This window comes from Zea mays, chromosome 4 (assembly GCF_902167145.1).
Source record: "Zea mays cultivar B73 chromosome 4, Zm-B73-REFERENCE-NAM-5.0, whole genome shotgun sequence".
In the NCBI taxonomy this organism is placed as follows: domain Eukaryota; kingdom Viridiplantae; phylum Streptophyta; class Magnoliopsida; order Poales; family Poaceae; genus Zea; species Zea mays.
Window position 1 is genome coordinate 99,058,295 of NC_050099.1, and position 8,368 is coordinate 99,066,662.

The window sequence follows — 8,368 nt, forward strand, 5'->3', positions numbered from 1 at the left end:
GGACGGCGACGCGGTCGGAGGATCTCCACTCCGAAGGGCGACATCAGCACCACGCCCGGGCCATCGCCGCCAGGGTCTTCTCCAGGAAGAGCCGAGGGATTCCTACGCCTCCGGGATACGGATACCTCACTCGTCACCTTTGCATGAGGCGACTCACGCTTGGTGAAGCGGTTCAGATAGCTGACAGGCGAGTCTTAGTGCTCGAAATAAGGAAAAAACACGGCTCCGTGCCGAAAATACATACATGTTCAGGCCCCGACAGCCACAATGAACAAGACACCGGCATTCAAGGTGCCATTACAAACGGAACTCCGGTTCCACCTCCGCAGGTACGAACAACCCCACACGATTGGGGGGCCTGTGGAGCAACAGAAGGTCGACGGATGGCTCGTCGTCGCCCGCTCCAGCAGCAGCGACGACGACGACTTCTGCTCCGGGGGGCCAAACAGCAGCAGCGATGACCTCAGGGCGGATGCTGCTGCCATAAGGCCCTCGCCCATGCCTCACTCAAGAGGCAAGGACGAGCAGAAGGCCGTAGAGTTGGAGGTCAGTCCGCGGGCGGCACCGGCTATCTCGTCGGCGGAGAAACCTCTTCCGGCTGCCATGGCGGAAGGCGGCGCCGGAAGCGGCTCTGAAGCCACTCGGGTCAGAGAGCTGGGCACGCGGCAGCTGCCAGCGCCACGAACGGCGAACGCCCTTCCCCCGATCACTGAGGGAAGGAGCGGGCTGCCGCCCGCGCAGGGACCGACCCCAACTCGGCGCACTCCCCTCCCCAGCATTGATGATGAACATCCTTGAAGCTGAGGGAGGGGCAGAGGTCGCAGCCCGGCTTGCTTCTCCCCACCTAGGGGCTGGTGGTCACCGTCTTGGGTGACCACCGGCGAGGGGGTGCGGCCGGGCTGCCTGATGAAAATCCTTGAAGCCGAACGATGGCTGAAAGGTACCAACTTCCGCGAAGTTGCGTTCCTCCAACAACAAGGCAGAAAGATTGCGGATGCTCCCCATCCGGGGGCTCGGAAGGTGGAAAGACACGATGCATAAGGGAGCGCGAAGACATGGTCGCCTTTCAAGGGGATCACCCTCCTTTTAAAGGCGACTCTCCCCACTTGCGTCCTCAGCCATCGCGGGCTGAGTCTTCTCCAACACGCTCCAAGGTCCTCCCCCTACGACACGGGGGCTGGGTCCCACGCATCATGCAAGCTGGCCCGGGGCAGAAGAAGCCAAACCGCCGCGCGCGGCACATGCAACTGCCCAGCGGTTACAAGCATTCCTCCACTTTCGCCCAGACCAGCGGGTGAAAGGGCGGACAACCATGCAGGCGGCATGCAACCGCGCCAAGTGGACGCACCCCTTCGACTCCAATGCACCCAGCATGGAGGCCCAGGCCCACACGTCATGCAACCGGCGCGCCGGTTGCTGTGTGCGAGCAACTGCACCGCCACTCGCGCCACTACCGCTCCTCCTCGACTGCGGAACCAGTACCGCGACTCGAGGCAACCCTGCGTGTGACCCAACAGTGCCAGCCAGGCACGTCGGTCACAGGTCAGTCAGCTGCGGTAGAAAGCGCGACGGTCAATACGGCTGAAAATGGGCCGGCAGTAATGGCGGTGGCAGGCGGGCGGATGCAGCGGTCACGTCGTCGGCCAAGCTTACGTCCCATCCAGGGACAGCAAGGGAACCCTCTCCCACGGCGTGAAGACGGCACGCCCGTGTTCCGTTCCTCGAACGGCTCGCGCACGCGCTACGGCTGCCCCGTGAACCACTCGTCCCGTCGCATTAACTCTGTGGCAGGACAGGCGGCACCGTTGGCAGGAGAAGCGGGCGACGCTTCGCCTCCGCCATAATGGCCACATCAAAAAAGGTGCGCCACGTCATTTCGATTTCGTATCCTTTTTCTCTTCCTCTTTCTCTCTCTTACAACAGGGACCGGAAAAGAGGATACCCCGAAAGGGATCCTTCTCCGCGAAGGAAACGGGCCCCGAGCCCCCCTACTGATCAGAGGTTCGAAGGCTGACCCCTCGGAGGGGTTCAACAGCCGCCTCAGAGCACTCGGGCTCCGCGCCCACTACTGGTTAGAGGTTCGAAGGCCGGCCCCTCGGAAGGGTTCAACGGCCGCCTCAAGCCACTCGGGCTCCGCGCCCACTACTGATCAGGGGTTCGTAGGCTGGCCCTCGAAGGGTTCACAACCGCCTCAGACACAGAGCGAGGGATGACCCTGGGTACGTTCGATACATAACCAAGGCTCGGGCTACACTCCCGAGGTACCCTAGGACATTTCCGAGACCAGCGGGAACGATCTTGTAACGGAATCCCATCAGAGGGAGGCATCGAGCCCTCGGACCCCGTCAAAAGGGGACCGGGTCCGGTAGATCACCCGCAGGTACTTTTGGAGCGCGCCTCCGGGCCTCTAGCCGACCCCTAACAAATGGGGCATGGGCGTCCACTCGGATTACCCGTCAGCAGCTCACTGGAGACACCATGTTCGGCGCCCTCCAAGGGCAACATGGCGCTTCCCCCCCCTCCTCCTTGCGGAAAGGCGACGCAGGGGCGTATGTAAAAAAGTCGAGTCTGTCCTTGACCGTCCTCTCGCCCTGTGCGGAGGCTCGGGGGCTGCTCTCGCAGACCCGGCTCCAGCCAAACCGTTGACAGCGTCAACATACCAGCCCGAGAACTTGGGACCCGACCGTGCACCCGGGCTACGGCCAGCTCGCATGAGAGAACAACCAGACCGGCCGAAGCATTGCGAAATGCATTAAGACCTCGAAGGAGTCAAACCACTCCTCCGAGGCCTCGGGGGCTACACCCGGCGGGTGCGCTCGCACGCACCCACCGGAACAAAACGCAACCGAGAAAGGCTGGTCCCCTTGCAAAAAAGTGCGACAAAAGCCTCCAAGCGAGTATTAACACTCCCTTCGAGGCTCGGGGGCTACTGTCGGGGACCATAATTAGGGGTACCCTCAAGACTCCTAAATCTCAGCTGATAACCCCCATCAGCACAAAGCTGCAAAGGCCTGATGGGTGCGATTAAGTCAAGGATCGGTCCATTCGAGGGACGCGATCACGCCTCGCCCGAGCCTAGCCTCGGGCAAGGGCAGCCGACCCCGGAGGATTTACGTCTCGCCCGAGGACCCCCTCCAGCAACGGACACACCTTCGGCTCGCCCGAGGCCCAGTCTTCACCAAGAAGCAACCTTGGCCATGTCGCTACGCCAACCGACCAAATCGCAGGGGCATTTAATGCAAAGGTGGCCTGACACCTTTATCCTGACGCGCGCCCTCCAGTCGACAGAGCCGAAGTGACCGTAGTCACTTCGCCGCTCCACTAACCGGCCTGACAAGAGGACAGCGCCGCCTGCGCCGCTCCGACTGATGTGCCACTCGACAGAGTGAGGCTGACAGCAGCCAAGTACGGCCACAGGCGCCATAGGAAACTCTGCATCGCCCGACCCCAAGGCTCGGACTCGGGCTCAGCCCCGGAAGACGAAGAACTCTGCTTCGCCCGACCCCAGGGCTCGGACTCGGGCTCAGCCCCGGAAGACGACGAACTCCGCTTCGCTCGACCCCAGGGCTCGGACTCGGGCTCAGTCCCGGAAGACGACGAACTCTGCTTCGCCCGACCCCAGGGCTCAGACTCGGGCTCAGCCCCGGAAGACGACGAACTCCGCTTCGCCCGACCCCAGGGCTCGGACTCGGGCTCAGCCCCAGAAGTCCACGAACTCCGCTTCGCCCGACCCCAGGGCTCGGACTCAGCCCTGGACTCAGCCGACGGTCTCCGCCTCGCCCGACCCAGGGGCTCGGACTCGACCTCGGCCTTGGAAGATAGACTCGACCTCGAGCTCGGAGGAGCTTCCACCTCGCCCAACCCTGGGCTCGGACCGACCACGTCACAGGAGGCACCATCATTACCCTACCCCAAGCTGACTCAGGCTACGGGGAACAAGACCGGTGTCCCATCTGGCTCGCTCCGCTAAACAAGTAATGATGGCGCCCCGCACTCTCTATGACGACGGTGGCTCTCAGCCCCCTTACGGAAGCAAGAGGACGTCAGCAAGGACTCGACAGCCCCGACGGCTGTCCTTCCGCCAGGATCCAGCGCTCCTCCGACAACCACAACACCACACGAACCGGGTGCCAAAACCTCTCCGGCTGCCACGATGGCATGTACTTAGGGCACTAGCTCTCCTCCGCTAAACACGTTAGCACACTGCTACACCCCCCATTGTACACCTGGATCCCTTCCTTACGCCTATAAAAGGAAGATCCAGGGCCCTCTTACGAGGGTTGGCCGCGCGGAGAAGGACGGGACGGCGCTCGCGTAAGGCCGCTCGCTCCCTCCCGCGTGGACGCTTGTAACCCCCTACTGCAAGCGCACCCGACCTGGGCGCGGGACAAACACGAAGGTCGCGGGTTTCCCCTTTGTACGCCTGTCTCCCTCCGGCTTCTTCCCCCCTTTGCGCTCCGTCTCGCGCCGACCCATCTGGGATGGGGAACGCGGCGACAATTTACTCGTCGGTCCAGGGACCCCCCGGGTTCGAAACGCCGACAGACAGCTTCGTTCAGAAGCCTGTCGACAGCTTCCTCAATAGCGTCATTTGCAATGTTGATAATGTCCAACGCATCTTTGATGGACGGGTCGACTTCTGGATCGTATGGCTCCGGAGGGGGAGATAGTTCAGCTGCACCGTAGTATGTGTTTGTTAGTTCCGAAGCTAAAACAGATTACGAAGCTAAACCACAATAGATGTACCTATAAGCCTGGCGCGCTCAGCAGCTTCTTTAGCTCTTTTAGCTTCTTCTTGAACGTCGTGAGATTCTTTCTAATTTTTCTTAATAGCTTCATCAGCTATCTCACGACCGCCCTTCATCCATACCTCGGAGTAAAATTTCCCACCTAATGCAGAAGCTTCGGCTGAAGGGTTTTTAATGTCGTCGGCTGAGAAAACAAATTCTGGCTGAGCAACAGCCTTGGCATGATCACAGTTGACCTTTTCCAGAATTGATACAACCCCGCGGGCATCAGCAAAGGCACAAAAATCCCCTCTATCACTAAGAATTTCTTCAAAAGCTTTGGCCTCACAACTGATCCATTGAATAACTCCATCGGGGTCACCGCAGATGAATTTCTGCTCGGAGGAGAAGGCTCCAACTTTAGAGAAACTGTTCTTTAAATTTTTAGCGCACTCCATGGATATCTCATAGCATTTTTCTATGCCCGCGCGAAGCTCATCAACATTATTTTGTGCTCTTGATCTTTCAATTTCGCATATCTCATGCTTACCACTTCAACAACAAAATTTTGAGTCGCTTCGACAACTTTCCTTTGCAGCTCTTGTACTTCGGCTTTGTGAGCTTCTGCTTGAGCAGACATCTTGGCTTCACTAGACTTCAGCCTTTCGACCAGAGATAGCAAAATCTTATCTTTAGCGAGAGCTTGATTCCTAAAAGTTATAACCTCCAAACGGAGATTACTAAGTGCCATTTGGCAACTCTCGTCTTCAACATCCTTTTGGGCCTTCAAAGCTTTACTCCGGATTAGACCCTAAAAAATAAAACAAAAGAGTAAATAACAAATGTAAGAACTACTGAAAAACAGTTTGGAAAGTACTAAAGCACGAAGCCAAAATTTGCAAACCTTCAAGCTATTGAAAGCAAGGTTGTCCGCAAGTTGATCCTTTGACATAGCAGATAAACCGAGCTTGAGCTTCGGAAATCCCATGTTGTTCATCATCTCGCGGTAGACGTTGATTTCCTTATTATCAGGAAGGCAATATAGGAAGTCCTCTTTGTCATCCCCTCCATATACCAAGGACCCTCGAGGGTACTTTAGGTCCCTGGAATAATGCTCTACTTTGGCAATCTGCTCTGAAGACAGCTGCTTTCCGAAGCATGTCGAATGATGAATTACAACTCTTTATGAGGTGCTTCGGGGGCAGGATGTTTAGATCCCTCGGGAGCACTCTCTTCCGCCAGTTCTATTGGCCTAGTTTCTGAAGGCCCAGCTTCGGTAAGAGCGATGGCAGCGCTCGCAGCAATAGCTTCTTTCACATCCTTAGTTTTTCCGCTAGAAGCTTCGGCAGAAGCGGGAGATGGCACCTTCGTGGATTCCAAAACAGCGTCTAATACACTAGCCATTCTCCTTTTTCTTGGAGTCGCTATGGAAACACTTGATGGCTTCGGCAGTTCTGTTGTAGTTGCTGGTCTCAGTACCTTCAGCTATTCTGCTGCCTTCTCTAATTTTGGCTCCTCAGCCAGATTTGTATGAGTTTCGATTGACATGACTGGACATGATTCTGTGGTAGAAGGGGTGGTTTCTGCACCTTCAATAAGCTTTGGCACATCGTCCGTCTCAATGTGTCTCGGTCTACGTGTCAAGACCTTCACTTTCTTCGCCTTCGACGCACTAGAGGATGCCAAAGCAACAATTTTCCTTTTTCTCAATTGTTTCCGAGCAGGAAAACAGTAATAAGGGTAGACGAACCTGATAACATCAAAAACTCTATTTAGCCTCTTTTTCCCTCGAGCACCGAAGGCGACCGTCATAGCTTCGTCTTCGGCCTTCGAGTAAGCTCCAAGTAGCTCATCACTAGTTGCCTCTATAGCATCTAGCCAGTCATCGTTTGGTTCATCAAATTGGATTCTGTATCGGAAGGTATACTTCAGATAGACCAAGCCACCTTGACTAGAGCCAGCAGCAACCTCCTTCGGCATTTCCCATCCACTTGCAAGAGGCCATACTTTGTAAGCAACATGCTCTTGAACCAAGTCTCTTGTGCCAATATAGGTGCACACTGTGTTGAAAGCTGCTTGGCACGCTTGCACATCATTCCCAAGAGCAATGGATGGCCTCCTAATGTCAAAGTGAGACCATATAGGGCATTGAATAATCCCTTTCACATCCTCCCTCTGACTCAGGTCATTCTTCACATAAAACCACTCCTGCATCCAAGAGCCTAGCCACTTTTTCCGAAACGTGGGCACAGGGTAACTCGCCCCAGATCGAGGCACGAAGCTGTAACAACCAAAATTGTTGTGATACTGTTCTTTTCCGATTGCCTTCATCTGATAAGACAGCTCAAGAATATTGCAAAAGCATCTTGCATCTGGATCCAGTCCTTGGCTCCTCATGGCCCAGATAAAACCCCCCTCTAATAAGAGCTTCAGGGGTAATCTGATGAATATATATCTCAAATGTTTACAAAACATCGACTAGCATCTCATGAAGCGGGAAACGAAGCCCAACCTTCATGAAGCTCCTGAAAACTACCACTTCATCGCTTTTTGGCAGAGGAATAGTGTCCTCTCCCCTCGCCCTCACTACAGATACATCATGAAAGTATTTCCCCTTCATCGATTCAATCTAACCTTGCTTGATGGTGGATTTCTCGAAGACAACATGGCTCGGCCTCCATGGCCGATCTTCGACATCTTCATTTCCACTCTCTATGTCAAAACTCTCACTATCATAGGAGTTCTCAGACAACCCAGCCAGCATCTCGTTGGTGATTTTCTCTGTGTTGGTCTTCTCCATAGCTTCATAAAACCCAGATAGTGAGGTTAGTGATCTCCTCCTCAGCCATTCAGACAATGGTTGGGCAGATGTCTAAGCTCAAAAGTCAATCGAGCTCGAGAAAGCAAAGAAAGTTAAAATAGCACACACAGTACAACTAGCTAGATAGCACGAAAAATACTCACGACACAAGTTTCTATATATATATACTCAGATCCCCACAGCTCGGTGGGCCCCACATATCAGGATGATTCGCTATTCTAGCAAAGGGAAGGTGTTTTTCGGACCTTCGGCTAAAGGCCTTCATTCTTGTCGCAGTCTGAATTTGTTACAATAAAACAAATTAATACTACGAGTGGCTACTGTTGGGGGCCTTCTCCTTCCGAAGGTCCTCAAAAATATAATTAACCATTTGCTTTCAGCATAAGCTATTACAGGAAGCTTCATCTTTGGGATACAAGCCTCTTCCTCATGACGAAGGTACACAAGATGAAGACGGATCTAAAAAGGATAAGAGTAAACGCCGAAGCTATCACCAGATGGACAGCTTCGGCTCACAACGGAGATGAAGTATAATGACGATGCTGACCGAAAGAAGAAAAGACTACTTAGTCCTTAATAACTTGTATTATGATCATATGTGAATATTGAGGACATAAAATGTACTTTTACCCAGGCTGTGTCCCGTGTCTATAAATAGATGAATAGTAGCACCGTACTATTCACGTTGAATTGTAATCACTCCCTCGTGTCTTCACCTTCGAACAAGCCGAAGGTATCAATGTAATATTAATTCTGTTCATGTTCATACATGTTTGATAGAATGTGAATACGAAGGAATCAATGAGATGTAATTTCTTTC